General features: G+C 43.5%; 1 protein-coding gene across 12 annotated transcripts in view; it reads right to left on the bottom strand.

Moving 5' to 3' along the window:
• The window catches only part of MCTP2 (multiple C2 and transmembrane domain containing 2), a 347,996-nt gene that overhangs the window by 219,826 nt on the left and 102,997 nt on the right, over nt 1-25,173 (bottom strand). For 5 of the 12 annotated variants that reach the window (XM_032342137.1, XM_032342145.1, XM_032342146.1 and 2 more), the window contains exon 1: nt 25,027-25,103. The exons of 1 other annotated variant lie outside the window; for it this stretch is intronic. The gene's annotated coding sequence lies outside the window, so the exon portion shown is untranslated. 6 more of the 12 variants (XM_032342141.1, XM_032342139.1, XM_032342142.1 and 3 more) reach the window with 6 other exon arrangements.

Raw genomic sequence — 25,173 nt, 5'->3', positions numbered from 1 at the left:
ACAGAGGAAGCGGTAACACAGGAGCGGATGCCTAAGTGACAAGGAAAAACCTGGCTACTTGGGGAAGAGGATTCTAGACAGAGGGAAGAGTCCATGCAAAGCCCCACAGCCAGGAGCATGATCCCTGTGTCCTAGGAATAGCAAGGGTCCGTATACCCAGACTACATGATCTAGCAGGCAGTAGAAGAGATGACATCATAGAGGGACCTGGGACCAGCAAAGACTTTAGATTTTTTTTTTTTTTTTTAAGATCTGTTTATTTTGAAAGGGAGGTCGGGAGGGGCAGACAGAGAGGGAAAGAAGCATATTCCCCACTGAGCACAGAACCTGATGCAGGACTCCATCCCAGGACTCCGAGATCATGACCTGAGCCGCAACCAAGAGTCGGGTGTTTAACCACCTGAGCTACCCAGGCACCCCAAGACCTAGGGTAGAGAGGTCTTGGAGAGGTGAGGCTTGGTCACAGGAAGGATCTGATTTGTTGTATGCTTCTAAGGGATCACAACGGCTGCTGTGGAGAACCTGTCCCAATCAGAACAACAGCTGAAGGAGACCACGTAGAAGTAAAGGATCAAAGGGTCTTTCATTTGCTATTTGCTTTTTCTCTTTTTAGCTTTCTGGCTATCCAGATGTCAATAATAGTGGACCGCAACACTGCTGGAAAGGCCAGTTCTATACCACATTTTACGTCACACTGCCTGTTGCATTCATTCAGGAAAGAAGAAAACTGAAGGTTATGCTTCCTTTCAAAGAGGGCCTTTACTTCGCTGCGAATCACACTCTCAGAAAAGTCACTCATCCCTGAGACAGGCTGCCTTCCTAACACTCACCAGTGACATCATCACAGCCTCCCAACCTAAACAACGCCATGCAAACTTCTGCATGTACTTACTGGGATTTCCATTTCTGTCTCAAAGGAACCCCATATTGTGTAGAGGAACAGCTTCAGGGCAGTCCTGTGTGTCATCAGTAGGAGCTGTTACTCATTCCACAGACATGGGGTGGTAGGGGAGGACAGTGTTTATTTTATTCCTACCATATGTCCGTAAATGTTTTGGACACAGCAGTGTAGCTCGGGAGAAAGAAAGTGAAGACTTCTCGGGACATCTGAGAAAATAAAAGTCATCCTGACCAAAAATAGTGGGACCACTAACATACACAGTGAAGCCCAGTTGCACGTCAGCAGAAAGCATTTTCCCCCGAGATCATGTTGGGGCTTCCCAACAACTACTTTTGAGCAATGATTTCTTTCAGACCAGTTCTTCCCAAAACCACTGTATTCTTCCTGCCTCCTGAACACAGATGACTGGGATACACAACAGGTGCTTCAGAACAGCACCCAGTACAGAGGTGGTCCCAGCTTTGCCTGCTCCTTACTTAAACCTATCCTGCAAGGAGCGCCTGGGTGGCTCAGTGGGTTAAGCATTTGCCTTCAGCTCAGATCGTGATTACAGGGTCCTGGGATCGAGCCCTCCATTAAGCTCCTTGCTCAGCAAGGAGTCTGCTTCTCCCTCCCCCTCTGCCCCTCCTCCCTGTTCGTGCCTGCTGAGTCTGTCTGTCTCTCTCTCTCTCAAATATATAAAATCTTAAAAAAAAAAAAAATACTATCCTCCATTAGCCCAGAGCCCTTCTCCACTCCTTCCTCCCAATGTACTCCAGGATTCCCCATGGGGAGCACTTTCCATTCTTAAGGGTGTTTGTCCAAATGGGATTTCTCACTATTTGGCAAAAACAGGTACAAATAAAATAATCAATTATTAAAATATTTACTGTCTCAGATGATGAGATGTGCCTTGGCAAAAACAAAATTGCTAAAAAAATTTAACTTTTTAGCCCTCTTCACCTAAACTAAACTAAACTAAAAGGATGCTGATACCAAAGATCTCTGTTGTAGAGATGAATGCCAGCTCTCTACTAAATACAGTAACAATTCTAAAGAGATCTTCCTTTTTTTACTCCTAGGTCTCTAAAGCACAGGCCTGACCAAACTTCACACTTAGCCATCTTCCCTAAAGATATATTTGATTAATTTCTGTCAACAGTCCTGACTAGATTATCTCACCAAGAAAATGAGTGCGTAGCTGCAAGATCAAAGCGTTAGGAACTAGTTGTGAAAGTACTGATCAATATAATCTACTGAATATTGTCTTTAGGGAAAAAAAGGAACCATGTGTCTGATGTCCCAAAGAGAGACTTCTAAAAAGTTGTATGTCCATAAATCTCTGTTTGGCCAAGCCTGGCACCATATTCACTGGCCATTCCCAGATGGTTGGGAATTTTTTAAAGATTTTTTATTTTTTATTTGACAGAGAGAGACCACAAGTAGGCAGAGAGGCAGGCAGAGAGAGAGAGGGAAGCAGGCTCCCCGCTGAGCAGAGAGCCCAATGCGGTGCTCGATCCCAGGACCCCGGGACCATGACCTGAGCTGAAGGCAGAGGCTTTAACCCACGGAGCCACCCAGGTGCCCCCATAACACATTTTTTTAATAAAAATGTCAAATTAAGCTCTTCTGAAAACTACAAGCCTTAGAGAAATAATTCAGTGATATTATTGAAGTTACAAGCAATGCAACAGAGTTGGAAATTCTCTCTGGCAGAGTCATTCATTTCTAAATAAAGAATCATCAATCATTTAAGGCTGTGATTAATGGCAAAATAAAGCTTACTCTCATAAGGACAAGCATGACAGTTTAAATTCATTTTTTTATCCAATAAATATATCTGTAACTTAGTATTTATCAGAATATAAAATCTGTGTTTTCTTAATATTTATATAGTTGAGGGGCACCTGGGTGGCTCAGTCATTCAGCGTCTGCCTTCGGCTCAGGTCATGATCCCAGGGTCCTGGGATTTAGCCCTGCACTGGGCTCCCTGCTCAGCGGGAAGCCTGCTTTTCCCTCTCCCACTCCCCCTGCTTGTGTTCCCTCTCTCACTGTGTCTTTCTGTTAAATTAATAAATTTAAAAAAAATTTATATAGTTGAGTTGTGTTAACCTCAATTTTACCCACATACAAAATCATTAAGAAATCACACATGGGGAGTGCCTGGGTGGCTTAGATGGTTGGGCATCTGCCTTCGGCTCAGGCTATGATCCCAGGGTCCTGAGATCAAGCCCCGCATCGGGTTCCCTGCTCAGCACGCAGTCCATTCTCTCTCTCTCTCCCCACTGTGCACCCTGCTTGTGCTCTCTCACTCTCTCTGTCAAATAAATAAATAAAATCTTTAAAGAGAGAGAGAGAAGGAAATCACACAGGACACATTTGTTAAATTTCCCAAATCAAGTGGGTAATTTGGTAATTTGGCTTGTGACCCTTTGTTGCGTAGTGACTATGGGTAAGCACTGCATTGAACTCTTTGTCTATGAATTTTCTGTCTTCCCATCCCCCCCATTGCCCCCCCCAAAAAACCAAATGAACATGAGAAGAAATCAAAGATTATAAATATTAAGCATCTTGTCTGCTAATATGTGGCAGTGTGAAGATTTGAACAGTTTCTCTCTAAAATCACAAAATCTGTGCTTAGTCCTATAGACTGCATTGTCATCCCTAAATGGGGCTCATCAAATCTCTTCTCTGGGTAAGTCAGTCATAATTCTAAATTAAGAATTAAAAAACCCAAAGAGATACCACGGATATTATAATTATTGGTGCATTACAGTGGGAAACAGTACAGAAAATTACAAAGGCTAGTTAAAAAAGGATAGGATTTAACTATCCTATGAAATAAGTAGCTATAATAAATGGAAGCAATTTAAAAAAGAATTAAAAGAAGACCCAAACCCTATGAAGAAAACACTAATCAAAGAAAAAAGAAGAAGAAGAAGAAGACACTAATCCATCATCGAGGTATTCAAAGTTTTCTACATGTCACCCACTGCAGCTCCAACCTCCTGTCCACGCACGTGCAACCTTGATTCATACAGTTTAAAATCCGAATCACTGAAGGGGAAAGTAAACGGTGTGCTCCAGAGCATAAAAAAAAAGAGTTAAAAGCAGATGTTGGTTTCAGTCCACCACTGAATTAGAACACAACCAAATTTTTTTTAAGCTGGTGAGAAAACATTCTTTTTCCATCTTTGGACTTTACTGGTTATAATTACATGAATAGTACAATAGAATAAGAACAGTAACATGAAAAGGCAAGGGACTATAAACTGCTCCTATTTTTTATGAGTTAAAAAAAAAATGGAGTGCAATGGGAATGAAGGGATGTGTTTTCTCCTCCTAGGCTCAAGGAGCAAAATGCACACTATTGATTCTCCCAAGGCACTTGGAGTTCAGTAGGAGAGGCAGATAACAAAACAACCCCAATACAAGCTGGTATGACCTATGAGGTGTTAAGAATGAGAAGCTAATGGAACACACAGGAGATGCATCCACCTAGCACAGCAAGAACTTGGACCAAGGAAAGAGTAATTACGATGAAGTTTAGGGGACTGATGGAGAAGGTGAATTATGTAATCCATTATCATATGTGTTGGGAGGATAGGGGTGAGGCCAAGGCAAATGTCTAAGGCTTCTTGGGCAGCAAGGAATCCAATGGAACTAGCAATTAACACAGGGAAATAAGAGCAAGAGTTATTTACAAAAGGCAAGATAAGCTCCGTGTTGAATGTGTTCAGCTCAAAAACTGATAAATTAACAAAGTCAAGGCTAACTGTAGCCCGACTGGATATTCAGGTTTAAAGTTTAGGAACAAGGTGTGGGATAGAACTGAAGAAGACAGAACCACCACCCCCTCCCCAAGCAAGGGGGTAAAGTGAAAAGAAAGTAAGATAAGGACAGAACGATAGGGATCACAGACGTAGTGGAAGCACAGAGAAAAGGAAAGTCTTTTTTCTTTTTTTGAAGATTTTATTTATTTATTTGACAGGAAGAGAGATCACAAGTAGGCAGAGAGGCAGGCAGAGAGAGAGAGAGAGAGAGAGGAGAAGCAGGCTCCCTGCTGAGCAGAGAGCCTGATGCGGGGCTCGATCCCAGGACCCTGGGATCATGACCTGAACCGAAGGCAGAAGCTTTAACCCACTGAGCCATCCAGGAGCCCCAAAAGGGAAGTCTTCATGAAAACTAAGGACTCGCCAGGGGGACCTCCGTTTCCTCAGGGAGGAAAAGGAACGAGATCAAGGAAGCTGAAAGCAGAAGTTTCAATGAGGGAGTAAGCAACCATCTCAACACTTCAAAGAAGTGGGCTGAGGAAGGCAGAGGTGCATCCACAGCTTTAGGCTACTGGGAGGGCTGCAGAGACTTTGGAGATACAGGATCTGGAAGGCAGAAAATTGGGAAGGCAAGAAGAAAAGATATGACAAGAGACACCCTTTCAGGAGGCTCTGCTGTGAGGAGGAAAGAGATACTCTCTAAGCGTACACCAGTGAAGATACAATAAATGAACAGTGTCACTTCATTAAGATAGGCTAAGTTTTAAAAATTAAAGTCCTAAAGGAAGACATGTAAAAGCAAACTAAGTACACACTGTAAATAGGCAAAACTCAGGTTTTAATCATAGATACCCCCTTCAAAAAATTCACAATTGACTTTTCCCTCTAAGTTACAATTTTCATGTCTTATGTGGATGGCAGAAGTCTAAATAACATTTGTTAAATAGAACTGAAGTTCAAATGTCTAATTAGGATAGAGCTATGGCTAAAACCCAGATCTTTTGACTTGCCAGGTAATTTTCTTTCAATGACAAGGCAAAATGTTATGTCCTTACACTTACAGTAAACTTTTTAAAAAGAAGGCATATGCAATATCATTAATCATTAGGGAAATGCAGATCAAAACCACAATAAAATACCACCTCATACCCACTGGGGTGGCTAACATTAAGAAAAACAGGGGGGTCCTGGGTGGCTCAGTTGGGTTAATCATCCAACTCTTGATTTCGACTCAGGTCATGAACTCAGCATCATGAGACTAGCCCCACGTTGGGCTCCATGCTCAGTGAAAAGTCTCTTTGAGATTCTCTCTCTCCCTCTGCCCCTCCCCCCATGCATTCTTTCTCAAATAATAAATAAAATCTTAAGAAAATCAGAAAATAGAAAGTGTTGGTGAGGATCTAGAGAAACTGTAATTCTTATGCACTGTTAGTGGGAATGTAAGGTGCAGCCTCTGGGAAAACAGGATAACGGCACCTCAAAAAATTAAACATAGGATCATGCTATATTGCAGTAATTCTTATTCTGGGTATATACCCAAAAGAAGTGAAAGAAGAGACTTGAAGAGCTATTTATACACCCATATTCATAGTAGCATTATTCACATTCAGCCAAAGATGAAAGCCATACTGGTGTCCATCGCTGGATGAATGGATAAGCCAAATGTGGTACATACATATAAAAGAATATTACTCTACCTTATAAGGAAACTGACACATGCTAGAACATGGATGGACCTTGATAATATCACGGTATGTGAAATAAGGCTGTCACAAAAGGACCAACGCTTTATGACTTTACTACATGAGAGTAGTCAAATTCATGGGGACAGAGAATAGAATGGTGGTCTCCAGGGGCTGGGGGTAGGGAAAGATGAGAAATGGTTGTTTTGGGTACAGAGTTTCAGTTCTGCAAGATGAGAACAGCTCTGGAGATGGTTGGCGGTGATACTTGCACAACAACGTGAATGGACTTCACCACCATTGAACTTCACTCTCAGAAAACGGTTAAGATGGTAAATTCTAGGTGTATTTTACCAATGTTTAAAATAAAATGTACATAAGTTAGAAAACCAATTTTTAAGCCAAGCTGGAGTGAATAGATAGATTTATAAAGTGGTACCTTGAAGAGGTCATATGAGAAGTACCTGGTACCTGGGTGACTCAGGCAGTTAACAGTCCGGCTTTTGGTTCTGGCTCAGGTCATGATCTCAAGGTCATGAGATCGAGCCCCACATCAGGCTCTGTGCTCAGTGTGGAGCCTGCTTAAGATTCTCTCTCCCTCTGTCACGAACCCCTCCCCCAATAAAATAAATAAACAACTCTTCAAAAAAAAAAAAAAGAGGTTGTATTAGGTAAAATTGTTTAAAAAGAGGCTACTTTTTAAACAATTTTACCTAATACAACCTCTTTTTTTATTTATTTATTAGGTAAAATAATAAGATATATGTTACTATAGCTGGGTCAAAACCTCAGGTGACCACATGTGCCAGGAAAGGAACAAGAAGACCTAGGCAGGCTGAGCTGTGGTCGGGGCTGAGGCACGAGGGAGAAGGCACAGGGCTGGAGCTGTGCTGGTTTTTCAAGAGATACTTCCATCCTAAACACGGATGTGAAATTTCCACCATTTTACACCCTGGCAGTCGGAGTATCACTACTTTCAAATCATTTTCCATAGGCATCCTTCTATGTCATTACATAAATATCAACATATGGCTTTTCATTTGGATAAAATGTTTGCTAAAACTTGACTATGAGAACATTTTTCTGCTGCTTCTCACTCTATAAACACTCAAGAGCAATTGACATTTAATAACACAACAGAGACAGCTTTTTTCCCCAGAATGGATCATTTTTGTACCAGGGTTGTCGGGCTCTGCTGTCGGTTGTGCTCTCTTCGTCCCTCTGCACTGAATTCAATAAATAAGCATAAAAGTCAAAATGTATTATTTGAGGCCATTTTTCCCTTAACTTTAGGGCTGTTCTCTGAGTGATTTCCCCCCGTGGATGTCACGGCAATTAAACAACCGAGATACAAAGACCCTTACTGAGTTAATAAAAGGAAAAATATACAACTCGCCGCTCCCCCATTGTGAGGTATAAATTCACTTAGGTGCTTAGATAAAGTTGTTTTCAAGGTTATTCTATGGTGTTAGTTCCTTGGAGAGCCCAGTGATTTACCTTAATGTGTTTTTAGACTTTGAATATATTAAAGAAAATCCACACCAAAACACATGATTCATAGGCTTCTATACTAACTCCCAGTACAACCCCATCATGTGAAATTTTAAATTAGTCCATGATCACAGCTGAAGAACAGGCAGTTTCTGCACAGTTGTACAAGATGACAATTGGGTTAATGTAAAATGTAAACATACTACAAGCCCAGAATATCTAGCACAGAATGCATACTATCCCAGAGATATATTTGTAGAGATACACACATTGTGGACAGAATGAACCACAAATCTTCATTAACTCAGCCATGAAAATTTGTTTCTCTGATGCCAGTAGCTGCCTGGAAAATGATTTATAATTTTAAATGCAAGACACGCAAATTATAAAAATAGTACCTAAACTATGCTTACGGCACTGCATAATGATGTATAAGTATGAACTAGACTGATGGGAACAACGACTGGTTTTTTCAAAGCAGAGACTATTGGCTTTCTTTCTAATTCTAAAAATGTTATGCCCTTTAGTATTGACATGGCACTTTGTGCAAAGAATACATATGAAAACAAAAGTTGATGTGTGTGTTGGTATTTATTTATTTATTTGTTTGTTAGAGAGAGGGAGAGAGAGCGAACACAGGTAGAGAGAGTGGCAGGCAGAGGCAGAGGAAGAAGCAGGCTCCCTGCCGAGCAAGGAACCCGATGTGGGACTCGATCCCAGGAAGCTGGGATCATGACATGAGCCAAAGGCAGCTGCTTAACCAACTGAGCCACCCAGGCGTCCCTGTGCATTGGTATTTTATAGATGTATGTCTTTGTGTGCTTTCCTCCAACAGAAAGGAAAAGTTCAATCCAAAATCATCTTGGATGACAAGTACATTTCTGAGGATCGGGTGTGAAAAACAGAAGGCAGATGCCTGGAGAGAGATTACTGCAAATGATTCTGAGGCTGAGTGGGAAACCTGATGTTATCAGCCTGAAAATCTGCCCCAGGCTTCAGAAAAGGGAACAGTGGCTCCAGACCAGTCAGAGGCTATCTCTGTTCAGCTCCTAATATCAGAAACACAGATCCTGTCTGAGGACCTAATGTATTCTATGATTTTCCGTAGAATAATCAACTCAAGAGGCCTCTACAACTCAAAAAACGCGACATAGCTAATTTAGTTCTGATCTGACAGCCAAAGGGGAAAAGTCCAGGTATGGGGTTTTTAATTAATTAATTAATTAATTAATATTCCAGAAATAAATTCTTAAAACTCAATGCAGTCACTTCATTTGCCTGGAGCAAAAGTGTCGGATGATTACAACAGCCATTTATTTAATCAGATCTGTTATTCGGTTGGTAGAATTCTTATTTATTTGCAGTGAAAGGTTTTCACACTTACTGTCTCCATACAGAACAGAAACTTACGGAGGGAAAACAACCTGTATAAATATCTACACAAATGTTCAAAGAGCATCTAGGTTTGGGTTTAATAACGTCATTTAGTAAATTTCTGCTTTCCTATAAAGTAGTAGTGATGTAATACAATTATTTTCTATTCTAAGGACCAAATTATACTATTCTATACTTAGGCAACAAATCCAAAAAACCAAGTCAACCCATGATGACCCAGTCTACACTGCGGAGTGAGTTTCCAGTGACGGAGCATAAAGCGGTTTTGAGTCAGAAACTTGCACCTTTGCAAAGCCTCACTGGCTGCTTTAATTCATTTTCTATAAATACTCAATACAATTCAAGCTTCATAATTGACAGAAAAAGGCTAAAAATAATCCATAGTTGAAAAGAGTCAGACTTAAAGGAAGAGGAAGCTCTTAGTTCCAGCAGGTGTCTTGACACAAATGAACAGAATCTTGACAAAGTGAGAAGAGGACAGTGTGTCCTTTGCAGAAAGCTAAAAGCATCACACAAGTTTACATATGTTTTAACCATGAAAGGGAAGTTAAAGCAAGTCTAGCCACAGCTCTGGGCTCACCTGACCAGCCAGTATCATCAGCAAGTGAAAACAGAAGCTATTACCAGATGCAAAGTTTGGTCAACTTGGGTTGTATACAAGGGGGAAGGCTCACTGAACCCACAGCAAAGACCTCAGCCTGGAGCGGCCCTCCTTTCCTTGATGTTCAGTGCTACCAGGTCTGACAGTAAATTCTGCATGAAGGAGAAAGGAGCACCCCCTCCCCCACCGAGGGGAAAAGTGGGTGCAGCAAACTTTTGGAGGGAAGACCTAGGGATTTTGTTTTGTTGGTTCGGCTGTTAACAATAGAATCTGTTCTCCATACAGATCAAACACCTAGCTCTCTCACCTCAGGTTTAGACCAAGCATCACCTCCTTAGGGAGCCTTACCTTTTTTTTTTCTTTTCTTTTCTTTTCTTTTCTTTTCTTCTTGAGGGAGAGGAGAGCCTGAATGAGGGGCTGGGCAGGCACAGAATTAAAGGGAGATGGAGAATCTTAAGAAGGCTCCACACCCAGCACAGAGCCCAACAAGGGGCTTGATCTCAAGACCCTGTGATCATGACCTGAGCCAAAATCAAGAGTTGGATGCTTAACTGACTGAGCCACCCAGGCACCCCAAGAGCCTTAACCTTAACCCTCACCCTGACCTTGACCCTTTAGTATGAAAGCACATGTTTGCACCATAATCTGTCACACCTGACATTCAGCATGGCCTTCATGATCAAAACTGTCCCATGAGTTGGTTTATTTGGACTCTCCTATCCACTCCCAGCCCCCCACAATAATTAAGTCCTCTAAGGAGAGGAGATGGTATTTGCCCAGTTCACCCCTGCACTTCAGCACCCAGAACAGTACCTGGCACACAGCGGTTGAGTTTGGATTGAATGAATGAATGAACTCATTCAGAGGGCAATTCCGTCTACTACAATCCTGACTGAATACTCATCAGAACTCCGAGCCTGCATAGAGACCAGCACCTCCCAACAACCTAAAAAGTTTCACAATTGGTGAGCTTTCCCGTAAATGCTTCATCATTGAATAACTATTGATGGGCAATCTACGGATTGCTCTCTGATAAGGTGTGGGAGCAGCTTCGTGCACTGGGTCCAGCGCATCACATCAATAATGATGACACAGCCTTCCTAGAGGTCTGGGTGTAACCTGCTGTGGACGGAACTCATTTCTCTGCATCTGGATTTCCCTAAAACATTTCATCAGTAGAATGATCTACTTTTCTTATCACCTTTATAAAATCACGGTCAAGTAGTTGCCAGAGAAGTCCTTACACTCCAGCATAGAAGAAGGCCACCGAACTGGGGGGTCTCTGAAACTATCCACCAAGGGCCGAGGGGTCCTCGACCCGGGCATGACTGCAAGCCTATGAGGCCAGCCACGCTTCCCTCCTCCCATCAACATTTGGATTTCAGTAAGCTGAGATCCTTTTCCAGTCTTGAGACAGCGGGTGTCCCAACAGGAGAGAAGGCAACAGGTGAGGTCTCCAAGGCACACACCTGAGGAATGGAAGGACAAGTGCTCAGTCACCTCCGAAAGAATCCAAACATCTGAAGCAAACGTGGAAAACTGCCACAGGTGAACCAAAACGAGTCAGAGACATGCACAACCAAGACTTTCCTCGTCTATGGTTGAAGGAAGATTTTTAAAATGCAGATGAAAGGGTATTTCCTACAGGCATGTGAAGGACGGTTTATTTGAAGACTGTACCTCTCAGCCTGTTAGTGATGCATTAAAGTGACATCTGTCCAGATCATCGAACTTTCTGTGTCTATACCTGAAGGGGTGACTCACTATCGCAAGGCAGTCAGCACGCCCTAGCATTTATGTGGCGTTCCGTTACAAATGAAATCAAATGGAAAGGTAAAGAACACTATTATCAATATTAAAACCATCTATCTTTAAAAAGGTTATATCGATCCCACCCCCCCCTGCTTCTCAGATTACATCAATGCCAGTGCCAGCTCGGTGAAGTGGACACGATCCTATGACAGCTTCAGTTGGTAATTCCCAAATGAACTTCCCCAATATTCTACAGTCTCGCAGGGCATGCACTCTGCAACTCATGTCATAGACTATCAGCTACAAAAAGGCTGGGAGCGATCCCAAAACCTCCAAAACAAATCTCCCCACTGAGCTAAAATGCTGCAAATGAGGTTTTAAATAGGATGGAATCCCTAGGTTCTGTTAGGACCAGTGAACGTGACACATGGTAGTTCTTCAAAGCTAATACGAGCCTCCCACCATCAAAGCCTCATTTTACTGATGGGAAAACAGAGGCACAGAAGGCTTAAGTTACTTGCCCAACGTCACACACTGAAAATGCTGCAGAGCCACCTGTGAGCCTAGCAGCCCAGCTGTATGTCCTTGTTCTTTGTGACACTTTGTCCCTCTGTCTTTTTCACCTAACTCCTGCTCAGCGTCAACATTCCTGAAAGGGCCAGCACTGTGAAGAAACTATCACAAAAACTGCACAAGGTCATGCAGTATGAGAGGAACATAGAGCGCCAATCTTGGGCACCTGGGTGGCTCAGTGGGTTAAGCGTCCAACTCTCTGTTTCAGCTCAGGTCATGGTCCCGGGTCATGGGATCGAGTCCCCCATGGGGCTCTGCGCTGAGGGCAGAGTCTGCTGAGCTCCTTCCACTACTCTAGTTTGTAAGCTTTCTCTAAAAAATGAAAATTTTGGAAAAAAGAAAAAATCCCGATGACTCCCGGCGACCTCTACAAGACTTTGAGGGTCACTTACTCACCAGCCTTCCAGATTCAAGTCACATTTTCCCTCCACTTCTCGGTCCAAACAGAACTCGCCTATCTTTACAATCCTCTCTGCTCCCAAGAGGGTTCCTCTAATCATCTTTTCAGGAAGATCTATCTTGACTCTCCAAGGAGATGTGCATTTTGAAATCAGAAACTGCTTCTGTTTTCCCTGTTGTTCCATTTAAACATGAAATCCTTAGCTAATCAATACTTTTTTTTTCCCTTCTCTTTTTCAGCCATCAGAAATGTAGGCTGTGAACCCAATGAAACCATTTGGTGTCACCTTCCAAAGTCAAACTTCCAAGGTATTAATTCGTCCACATATATTTAGGAAACACTGTCTGGTTTCCCTGAGGAGTGGCTGGGCTTTCATCAAATTATACTATAATCACCAAGAAAATGCTAAATTCAGCACACGATCAATGCGTGCATGTCCAGTATCAGCGTTCTAATGTCAAGACTTACTTAAAAATGCAAAAGGGAAAAAATACCTTAAACGTGAAAGGGAAAAAACTAAAGGAAAAAAAGGAAGAGATAGTGTCTCAACTCTAAAGATAAGAACCTCCACTGGGGTAAAATGGACTGAATTTAGATAATTTTTATTGCTCCCTCAAATGTGTCTCAAAAAAGAAAAAAAATCTGTCTCCAGTTAATTTTTGAACTGAAATTATGCAATTTAGTACCGGGTCCTACTCCTGCTTTCTGCCCTCTCTCTTCTCATTCTTCTGGTCAGAAGGCAACATAGAGCCAAACACCAACAGTGAAGAGGCGTCTGATCCCTGGGGAAAAGCTGCCTTAACATGGTTGGCACTCAGTTCTCCAAAGTGTGGATGCGGCGAAGGAGCCAGACTCCCTCTTTTCCTGGAATAACAGGCATTTATAAAGTACGTGTTACACACAAAGCACTCTGCAGGGATTACCACTAATATTCACAGCACACCCAGGTGAATAGTCGCAAACTCTGTTTTACAAACAAGAAACCAGAATTTTGGAGCCACTGAAGTCTTACAAGTGGCAGAACTGATATTTGAGCCCAGGGTTTGTCCAGACTTGGGGCTCTTCCCAGTAACTCAGTCATGGTGAGACAACGAAGCCACAGTGTGAGGCTCCATCAATGCCCTACTGGAGAAGAAGTGTCTTCTCTGGTCCCACTCCCTGCCCACCCCATCTGCAGTGACCTCCAGAAATGCTTACTGAGTAACAGAAATACTCAGGACACTTTCCTCCCTGTAATCATTTCAAGCAGCACGCACTGGAGGACTGGTTCTCCTGATCGCAAATGGAGATGTTTGGCTGATAAAATCTGGAAATAAATACCAAGACTTTTTTAGGAGCTTTAACAAATTAAACAAATGCAGAGTCTTTTTAAGAGTCTTATGTCTGAGGAGGAGTTTGTTTAAGTGACATTTAAAGACTACAGAAAAAGGCCTGTTATGCCAGCATCAAATGGGCCCTGGCAATGTTTTGTCAAGGTATGCCTTTAGGAAATTGTAATTGTGCAGAGAGGCACACAGTGAGAAGTGACTCAGCCCAGACTAGAGGTCTCCATAAGGGAACCACTAGTATATTTCTAGTGCTTATTAACAGAAAACAAATGTACTGATGCAGCAGCACATAGTGTGAATATATGTGTGTGTGTAAAGAGGTCCTGCTCTACACTATTTCATTCATGCTTTCTATGTAATCTTAAAAGCAGCTGTAAGGGTGAGTGGCTCAGTCAGTTAAGCAGCTACCTCCGGCTCAGGTCATGATCCCAGTGTCCTAGGATCGAGTCCCGCATCGGGCTCCTTGCTTAGTGGGGAGCCTGCTTCTCCCTCTGTCTCTGCCTGCCTGTGCTTGCTCAATCTCTCTCTCTGTCAAATAAATAAATAAAATCTTAAAAAAAAAAAAAAGCAGCTGTAAAATCAATGATTTTTAAGCACTAAGACAGCTCTCAACCAGAGCCACTAGAGAAAAAATAACAATAAAACAACAAAAAAAATCTCATAGCAAGGGCTGGTTTTCAATCCGGCTAGACCGAGGTTATTACTACAAAGCAGAGACACTACCAAATTATACCAACAAGACAGCCAGAACTGCTCAGCAAAATTTACATTAAAAATAGTTTAACAACAACAAACTCATCATTCATTGCATATCATGAAAGAACCGACTTCCTTTTTTTTTTTTAAAGATGTATTTATTTGGGGGGGGTGTGAATGGGGTGTGGGGCAAAAGGGGAGAATCTCAAACCAACTTCCCGCTGAGTGGGGAGCCCCAACATGGGGCTCGATCTCATGACGCTAAGATCATGACCTGAGCTGAAACCACAAGTCAGACACTTAACTGACTGAGCTATCCAGGCGCCCCTGAAAGAAACCAACTTCTAATTGGAATGGATAAAGACAACACTGATGAGGGCTTTATTCAAAGGTGCATGAAGTTATGATGGGTGGGACATGAGGACAGATGCTGGGCCATTTTGGTCATATCCTGCTGCTTCCCATAGACACCACATCAGCCTCAACAGAAAGGTAAAATGCAGTCCTAAAGGAAGTGTAATGAATAGAGCTTGAAATATGTATTCTCAATTTCCTTCCGTGTTCTCAGTGAACAGACTATCTAGATTAAAGAAAGGTTCCCAAGAGGTACCTCAGAAGTCCCCATGGGGATAAGCAGAACATTCAGCAGAAGTTAACTCTTAGCTTCTCCAAGATCACATCAACCAGAATACCAACCCCATCTGTACACTGTGGACCCTTAAAAGATCTCATTTGGTCTTGATATTTATAAATGAATGAACAGCAAAAAAGCACTCAGATCCAATCAACAGCACCACAAGAATTATATCTGGACTTTAAAATGTCAACATCTGTATCTCCTTAAAAGCTGACATCAGTTTAAAAAACAAAAAAAACACACAGTTAAGTTGTTCTCTTGGGGTTGTTCTCATGTGGAACGAGCCATGAGTTTTACAATTACCGACTGCTTGCTTTGCTACACAAATTTATTATAACAATTTCGTGTTTTAAATCCTCGCTTGGGTCAGATAGGAAAGAGAGACCTTTTCAGAGCATCTAGTTTCACGTATTCACAAGTTTCTGGCAGAAAATTGTTCTAACATGATGTGTTTATCAAGATCCTGCCAAATCCATCTCCAGAATAGGGGTTAGCAGGAATCCAAAGCTTTATCGATGTGGCTTTTAAAGCAGCCTCTGCGGTGAAGGGATTCAACTCTGCATTCAGCCTGGGAATGCACAGAGCAGCTGCTTCCAAATCCACGAGCCAAAGAAATACCCGGCATTTTAGCTGTCATGAGTCTTGGAGACTCCCTAGTTTGGGGGCTAAACCACGTCACCGGAAAATAAGTCAGAACGGAGTTATTAAAATAGCCCAGGCTTAGGATGGAATAGTGGGGGGTGGGGGTTGGAAGTAAAATTCCATCCAATGAACTGACCCTGTACAACTCACATGGCTTCTCTGGGTCTCAGTGCTCTCTTCTATAAAATGGGTATGACTCCTATCCAGCACGGTTCCTGAGAATAAGATGATGCTGCTACCTAGCAGAACCTCCATAATCCCAGGAGCGGGCACGTGACATGAAATATATGCCAGCTGAATCCACATGCCCTATAAACCAGGGAAAACAAAAAGCTTCTTCCACCAAAAGAAAAAAACATCCATGAAAAGGCACATATTGGCAAGGAACACAAAAACTAAGCACTCAATTATTGATTTATAATCTTGAGCTCACGGTGACAAAGGCAGAAGTGGACACAAAGCCAGAAGTTGGAAAGGAAGTCGTTAACAAAGCAAGTAAATGCCAATCGGTTATTGATGAGCAGGGCGGAACCAACCTGTTCAAACTTTTTCTTTTTAATCACATAAAGAGTTCATGATGTTTAGAAACAATGTATCATGTACCTTCTCAGGTCTGCCATGTCTTCTGGTTCAAATATTAACAGAGTTTGAAACTTCCTGAGAACCTTCTTTCTCATCCCTTGCTAAAGCCAAACGTTTCTGTGCCAGCGCAAATCAAGTAGATTTAAGAGAAAGAAAGAAACATCAGAGAAATTCTGCCTGTTTAGGCAGGTCTAAAACGCTGAAAGCAACTTCCGCCAAAGATTCTTATAATATCCAAAACACTCAACTATGTAACAAAGTGCGTGACAACCACAGCAGAGAGGAAGTTAAGTTAGAAGGGTGACACCAGGGGCGCCTGGGTGGCTCAGTCGGTTCAGCGTCTGCCTTCGTCTCAGGTCATGATCCCAGGGTCCCAGGATCGAGCCCCGTGTCAGGCTCCCTGCTCAGCAAGGCATCTGCTTCTCCCTTTCTCTCTGCTCTTTCCCCTGCTCATGCCTGGGTTCCTTCTCTGTCTCTCACACTGTCAAATCAATAAATACAATCTTTAAAAGAGGGTGACACAAAGACTGGGAGAAGATGGAGACAGTTCGTTAACAGACGATTGTTGCATTTCAGCAACAGACAAGAATTCTCGCTCAAGTGAGACACATTGCCAGAGGACAAACAGCGACATACTCATTCACCAGACAGACTGACCAGGGGAAGGTAAGCAAGCCTGCGGCACCACTCGACCCCACCTCATTCAGGAAAGAGCAACAGGAGGTGGAAGCACTGACCCCCAAGGCCATTTTCAGACTAGAAACCTACATATGTAATAATTATGTGATGTTTTACACTTGGTAACACTCTTAATCATAATGATATTGGTTATATACAATTACACTATATACATTATACACATTATATATATTATATATATACATTATAATGTATATATACATTATATGACATTACATAATATAGTATCCTTTTCTAAGAAGTTCTCAAACTAAACACCAACATCTTTCCCAATAGCCCCCTCCCCACTACCACCCAAAACACAAATTATCATACAATCATCAAAATCATTATTTTTACTTGTTTCTGGTCTGAGTGGGGTTTACTTCATTTTTGTACCGTCCCCTCAGTCACCTCTTGGCTCTGAACGTGGGGACAGTCATGCAGATAAGTTTAGTACTTTCTTTTCTAGGTTTCCCGACCAGATCACAACCTCTTGTGAATACGTCTTTTGTTTTTTTTTTAATTATTATTTATTTATTTATTTATTTATTTATTTATCGGGGAGAGACAGAGCACAAGGAGGCAGAATGGTAGGCAGGTGCAGAGAAAGAAGTAGGCCCCCTGCTGAGCAAGGAGCTGAATGCAGGACTCAATTCCAGACCCTGAGATCATGACCTGAGCTGAAGGCAGTGGCTTAACCCACTGAACCACGCAGGAGCCCCCCTATGTCTGACTTTTAATGGACAAAGTTGATCATAAACTTTCAGTTCCTCAAAAGCATCCATCCAGCAAATTCTGAAAACCTGTCTGTTCTTTCTAAATGTTGCTTCATGCTACAGAGGGATCCCTGCCCACCGCTGGCTCACTCCAGCTGCCCAGTCCTACTAAGTGCAAGCAGCCCAGCCCCTCACTGCTTGGCTCCCATGGCACCTTGCCCCTTATCCTTAGCAAACAGCACACTTTCTTGCAGGTATCTGTAAAACTGTCCAACTTCCCATCTTGGCTGTAAGCTCTCAGGGGACAGGGAGATGATTCACAACTAAAACTCCGTATAATGCATGCTCAATTAATAGTTTTTTGGACAAAGAAACATGTATTTATTTATTTCAGCCACTTTCTTTTTTTTTTCCAGTTTTTTTTTTTAAATAAACATATAATATATTTTTATCCCCAGGGGTACAGGTCTGTGAATTGCCAGGTTTACACACTTCACAGCACTCACCATAGCACATACCCTCCCCTATGTCCATAACCCCACCCCCCTCTCCCAATCCCCCTCCCCCAGCAAACCTCAGTGTGTTTTGTAAGATTAAGTGTCCCTTATGGTTTGTCTCCCTCCCAATCCCATCTTGTTTCATTTATTCAGCCACTTTCTAACACAATTTTTAAACAAGCCTTCGACTCAACTCTGAGCACCTACGGAAACCTAATATTCTACACAAAAATTAATTTTGTAGTATTGGTATCAGCAGTGCCTACAAAACAGCACTGGCTGATCTGTATGAGCTACAAAATGATCCAGATAGTTAATTTATAATAAATATGATATACAATAAATATGATATATCAGATATGATATATAAATATCTATCATAAATATTTGTATTTATACAAATAAATATTTGTATTTATGATAGATATTTATAGTGAGTATTTTTTTTAAGATTTTTATTTATTTATTTGACGGACACAGATCACAAGGAGGCAGAGAGGCAGGCAGTGGGGAGGGTGGGTGGGGAAACAGGCTCCCTGCCAAGCAGAGAGCCCGATGCAGGGCTCAATCCCAGGACGCTGGGATCATGACCCGAGCAGAAGGCAGAAGCCTCAAGACACTGAGCCAGGCACCTGTAAAGTGAGTAGTTTTAACAAGAGAAAATAACCCAGTAAGAGGACAGATGGCGGGCGCCTTGTTGGCTCAGTGGGTTAAACCGCTGCCTTCGGCTCAGGTCATGATCTCAGGGTCCTGGGATCGAGTCCCACATCGGGCTCTCTGCTCAGCAGGCAGCCTGCTTCCCTCTCTCTCTGCCTGCCTCTCCATCTACTTGTGATCTCTCTCTGTCAAATAAATAAACAAAATCTTTAAAAAAAAAAAAAAGAGGACAGATGGCAAGCATTTTACCTTACGACAATTATATGAGCTGAAACGCTGCAAATGAGCTTTCAATGAGCCCCTTGCCCCTCTGCTCCGGCCAGCCCTTGTTTGCTGTTCCACATTGCCACCCTCCTCCCACGGGCCAGATCGCAGGCTATCAACCATGCAAAAGGGCCAGAGAATTTATCTCCACCCTCTCAAGAACAAGTGGAAGTAGACTCTTTTCACCTTTCCCATCAAAGGACTTGGAATCTGTGCCTACCCTGCCAATGCCAGGGGAAATGCCCACGTTTCTTTTGTGAACTGCTTCTCGCTCCCACCCTCTCCTTGGGAGATGGCATCATTCATTTGTTGATATTACTCAACCTGCTGAATTATTCAGTTGGGTTCTCTGCTGCATTATTCAATGTACCCAAACCTCTACCTTGGAGTCATGCGGACATTTCAAACTCACAATGTCCACAAAACTCATTTTTATTTGTTGAAAACTATTCCATCCTGACTTGTGGTCTTAGCATCAACCCAGGGGCCCAAGGCACAAACCCCGGCCCACAACCTCCTACAACCCCCTATCACATACGCAATCTCCCAGATCATCTCTCAAACACTCACACACCTCTGCTTCCTGGTTGCCTTAAGCCAAGCCCTACAGCCTCTCTCCTGAACTAAGATAACTTCTTAACTCCTTTCCAGATGACTCACTGTGGGAATTAGGGCATCTGACTCCATTCAGCCATAGCACAGTGTGCAAGTTTGTCCTCAGGACTCTGTACGGATCACATCTGTCCAGCCACCGCTGTATCTTCTTCCGGTGCCTGACATTAAGACTCAGCACAACCAGGCAGGCGACAAATGACTATGTGAATGCATGAATGCACGGCTGAGACAGCCAGCACTCCCAGAATTAAGTTCTGCTGCCTGCCCTGCACTCAAATTAACGTTTGTCTCAACATCTGCGTGCGGAGAAGCGAAGGCTCAGTAACCTGAGGTCCACACCCAAAGGCAAACCACCATTTGGCACACTCACACATGTCCTCACATCTACACCTGTGTTCTTTTTTTTTTTTTTTTAAAGATCTTATTTATTTATTTGACAGACAAAGATCACAAGTAGGCAGAGAAGCAGGCAGAGAGAGGAGGAAGCAGACTCCCTGTTGAGCAGAGAGCCCGATGTGGGGCTCGATCCCAGGACCCTGGGATGGTGACCTGAGCTGAAGGCAGGGCTTTAACCCACTGAGCTACACAGGTACACCACCTGTGTTCTTTTTCATGCCTCCTGAAATGATGGAGGTATTCCATGACAAAATATAGAGAGTTGCGGAGAACAATCATTTTCAGAAAGAAAAAAAAATGTGAAAATGCAAAGCATAGCTCTTCTAGGTTACTTTCAGGACCTCATAGACAAACACACCATCATCTTCAAGACATCTGTGTCCTGGACAGGGAGCTGGGCTTTAGAAGAAAGTCCACATGCCCATACCCAGATGAAACCCACATTACAAAACAAGGCTACCTTCTGCCCATGGGGGGAATGCACATGAACCCATCACCATACCAGGGAAGGAGGAAACATCCATGTTGCTCAATTACTATATGCACTTGTGTCTATTTGCTTTCGAAACTTTAGAAATTCCCCCAAGGAGGGAATGACAAAATGGTACCTATCTCATCTGTCGATTTGTCCCTAAAGAAAAACCTGTTAAACCCACATGGTCAGCAAATGACAATGATTGTTAAAAAGGGCCAGTCCACATAGTCTCAAGTCTCCCTTCCAGCCTCCCCTACAAGACCCACACGCAACAAAGACACAGATGAAAACTCTCCCAGGCAGGAGAGAGGGAAAGTGCCCGAATCCTGGCTGAAATGCTTTCCAGCTGTGTGCCTGGGGACAATCCCCTTGTCTCCTTGGGCTGCAGTTTTCTCACATTCAATGTAAGTGACAACAGCCCTGCTTTGTGGGGTTATATTCATGATTAAAAGAGTTCCTATTTCTTAGCACAACGCCTGAGTACAGTCCAGGTACTCCAAAAATGCCAGTGACCGTAACATAAATGATACTCATATCAAAGTCACAGCATATTAGCGTTGGCATGAATCCCACTCCCCTCTTACCATCTCCACAGGGGAGTCTATGCCCAACCAGTTCCGTGAAATACCAAGAGCACCGGGTCTCAAACTTTAGCACGCACCGCAGTCATCAGGAGGGCTTCTCAAAATGCAGATCGCTGTGCCCCAGACACAGAGTTTCCAATACAGAGGGTCTGGGATGGGGGCTGAGAGCATGCATCTCTAGTAAGTTAAAACCAGTTGTGTGGGTGCAGCTGGTCTGAAAGGACATGCTGAGAACCCCTGACCAAAGGGGCCTCACTGCATCCATGGAGTAGAGTACGGGGGTCCGAACCTCTGGCTGTCTCCAGCCCTCCACCCACCTAGAATGCCCTCCCTGGACTCTTCCATCTTGGTAACTCCACCAACAATTCCAAATTCAGCTCAAGCCATCAGGAGCCCTCCAGGCTCCAGACCAGCCCCTAGGACCCTGTGCTGTCAGAGTGAAATCAGCTCCATGAGGGTAGGAGCTCCCTGGTAAATAGGACCTTGCCATAGTCCGTGCCTGGGACATAGAAAAGCCTCCATTAACCATGAGTGGTAGAATAAGCGCTGGGAGCACCAATAGCCAAAGGCCTCCCTGGAGAGCCAAGCAAAGTAGAAGGTCCTAGAAGTCAGCTCTGGGCCTTCCCTCCGGGCTGTTTACTAGATATGAAATGCCCTGAGTCCCCAATAAGCTGAGTATCCCTCCCACCCCAGCGACCAGCCTTCATCCTGCTCAGTGAACCATGAGTCCTTTGCCTACAACCACAGTTGGCCCTCTTACTCTTTGACGGTAATGGCGCTTCAGCTTCCGGACTCTCGCTGGCAGAGGCCCCTATGAGGGCTACAGGCTGCTAGGAGATGCTCAGTGTTCTCAGGGAGAGAGGGCTGCAATCAGGAAGCATTTTTATGTAAGCATTTCTGGTAAATTGCCCAAAAAGTTCTCAGCTGAAAGAAAAAGAAACTTCCAGCAAAGGGTGATCATATCTTTTTCCATTCTAAATAAGCATTCACTTTCATAACTAATTTTACATTATTTTTTTAAAGATCCCCAAGTCACTTGCCTTTCAGGTGTCACAAAATCTAGATCTGCCCACTTCACATCTCATGCATACTCTGCTCCCTGGCCCTTTCGGTCTTCTGGAAAGTTCTCTAATTCATCACTCTTGGCCCCTCCATTAGAGAATCTTAACCAAGCCAAGCACATGTCTACAAACACATTCTAGTCAGGATTTCAAATATTCCTAGAGAGGAGTTCAAGGTGCATTGTTGATTTCACTGTCAAATGAAAACAAAAATAAAAATTGTGCTAAGCACAACTCGGGCAGAATATAGCCTACCTGATTCTCCCGACACAGGCAAAGAGCCTCTCTTCTCCACCTCACCCGCCAAAAAGACACTTTTTTTCAACACCTTAAGATAATTTAATTACGAAACCCCTCAATATCTCCGTATAATTACTAACAATGATAAGGAAGAGTTTAAGAAAGCAAGTGCTCTCCGTGTCAGGAATATTATTTAAAATTCTAAGGACTAGGGATAACTGGGTGGCTCAGTCGGTTAAGCAGCTGCCTTCAGCTCAGATCATGATCCCATGGTCATGGGATCGAGTTTTGCATTGGGCTCCTTGCTGGGCAGGGCGCCTGCTTCTCTCTCTGCCTTCCACTCTGCCTGCTGTGCTCTCTCTCTCTCTGACAAACAAATAAATAAATACTTCTAAAAAATTTTTAAAAAGTCTAAAGACTATTTTCATTCTCATCTACAGCCTAGTATCTGCAGTTTGAAAATCACTTCCGTGGTTGACAGGAATTTGAAGAAATTATGAGTTGTTATGGCTCATTCACTCAAAGTCTAAAAAGGGAATATTCGGATTCCTTCCCACATAAGTGCACTGTAGTACTCTGTACACTTCTAGAGATAGATTTAAGGAAAAACAGATACACCTTTTAAAATAAATGTTACATATATTCATATATGATTATACATTTATACACACACACGCACACAAAGTCCTCTCTAGGTGAAAACAGTGGTTTCTATTCATCTGAAAGATATGGAATCAAACTGACCTCTGTTAAAGGATATGAATAATAAGAAAATTAACTGTTACTTCAATGTGTAATACACAAGGAATACCTACAAAGTTTTACTGGATTTGTCCCTCTTGGACATATTTGGTCCTTACAAATATGTTAACGAAGACACATAATAAACTTTGTATTTTAAAAACTGCCGTTCATCTTCTTGGCCCAGACTGGTTATAGTTTAACCACACAAAGAGACTGAAAGCAATACTCATTTATTCATAACGGTCTCTTCAACTGACATGGATTGTTTTAGGAAAATAAATTTGAATTATTTTCCATTAAATCTGCCAGATTTACACTAAATGTCCGAGAACCATGGAATAGTGAAAAAGCATGGGTTTTGCATTCAGAAATATCCCCCTTGGCTTTCAGGTCCACTAATTACTTTCAACAAACTGCTGGATTCCTCCCTGCCTGGGTTTCTCACCTGAAAAGGGGGAATAATATCTACCTTGTGTATTTTACACAACAAGATAAAGTGCCCAATAACCTTATTTTGAGGATGGTTTTTCATAGTCCTTGTCAGCTGGGATGTCAGACTTCTTCAAAGATTTGCATTCTCCCTGCATTTAAACGCTTAGTACCAGAGATTAAAGAAATGAGGGCCCAAGCCCCTGCTCTTTCTGAGCACCCAGCTGCGCGGAATGAGGGCCCTAAATGGCCCCTGTGTATCAACACCTGTGCTACCAAAGGGCACGCCAACCTGGCTCTCGCAGAGGTTCCTCCTTAAGACATACAACAAATACGTACTGATTTAAATGCTGCGGACCCAAGCGAAAATGGATGCTAATAGGAATCATAACCCGTAGACCTGTTTGCCACTCAGTGCGTTGGGAAGCAGGTTTTTGTAAAGTTCCAAGGTGCACCTGGAAGCTGCTTGGTAACTCTTAAGTCACTCCTGTCAATGTCACTTCCAGTCCGCACTTGGTAAGTACCTACCTACACGCCGCTGAAACCTTCAGACACCGCACAGAATTTCCTTCAGACATTCTAACCTGTTTATGGAAACCCAACCATGACTAAAAGCCTTCGGCGCCCCATTTGCTGGACAGATGGACCGCGCGCTGAGGAACTCACTGCGGAAGCAATCGCCTCTCAAGTTCACCACCACCATCACCGTATTGGGGTTTTTTGGTTTTCTGGTATTTTTGTTTTTAATGTGCAAGACTCGAACCCCCACACAATTATCCTAAGGCTTTCTTCTCCTGGGCAGCTGCGCCAATGCCTGCGCTGGCAACCAGAGTTGAACCTCCGGGTCTCCACGAAGGGAGCGCATGAAATCCCACACAAACGAGGGGCTAACCTCCGCAGAAAGAGCCCAGGCGGTGGCGGTGACTAACTCCACTGCGCCCCGAGGGGACCAAAGATGAGTCCTTTAAAAAGCCACGAATTCCTGGGGCAAGCCGCCTGCCCTTCGTGCGCTCTCCGGGACTGCCCCCCTCGGATTTCTGCCTCCCTCCTTGGCACACCTTATTCCGGAAGCCGCGGCTCCCGGGAAGGAGCTCCGCTGAATTCCCAGCCCGAACTCTCAGGGTCCCCAACGCCTCACCTCGGTGGCGAGCAGGCGCCCGCCCCGGAAGAGAGCCGGCGGCTGCCCCAGCGTCCCCGCAGCGCGCGCTGCCAGGTAAGCCCGACCCCGCCCTCACCTGTCCGAGGCCGCGTCCCGGGGGCTGCTCAGGAGCCGGCGCGCCCCTCACCTGCCGGGACCCGCTGCGGCCGCCGGTCGCACGCGCAGAAACGGCCGGGACGCGCCGGGGGCGGGGGCACCTCCCGCGCGGTCCGACTTCCTAGGC

Source organism: Mustela erminea, chromosome 5 (genome assembly GCF_009829155.1).
Source record: "Mustela erminea isolate mMusErm1 chromosome 5, mMusErm1.Pri, whole genome shotgun sequence".
Classification (NCBI taxonomy): Eukaryota; Metazoa; Chordata; class Mammalia; order Carnivora; family Mustelidae; genus Mustela; species Mustela erminea.
The sequence above is the reverse complement of the archived record's forward strand: the minus strand, read 5'-3'. Positions and strand labels throughout refer to the sequence as shown.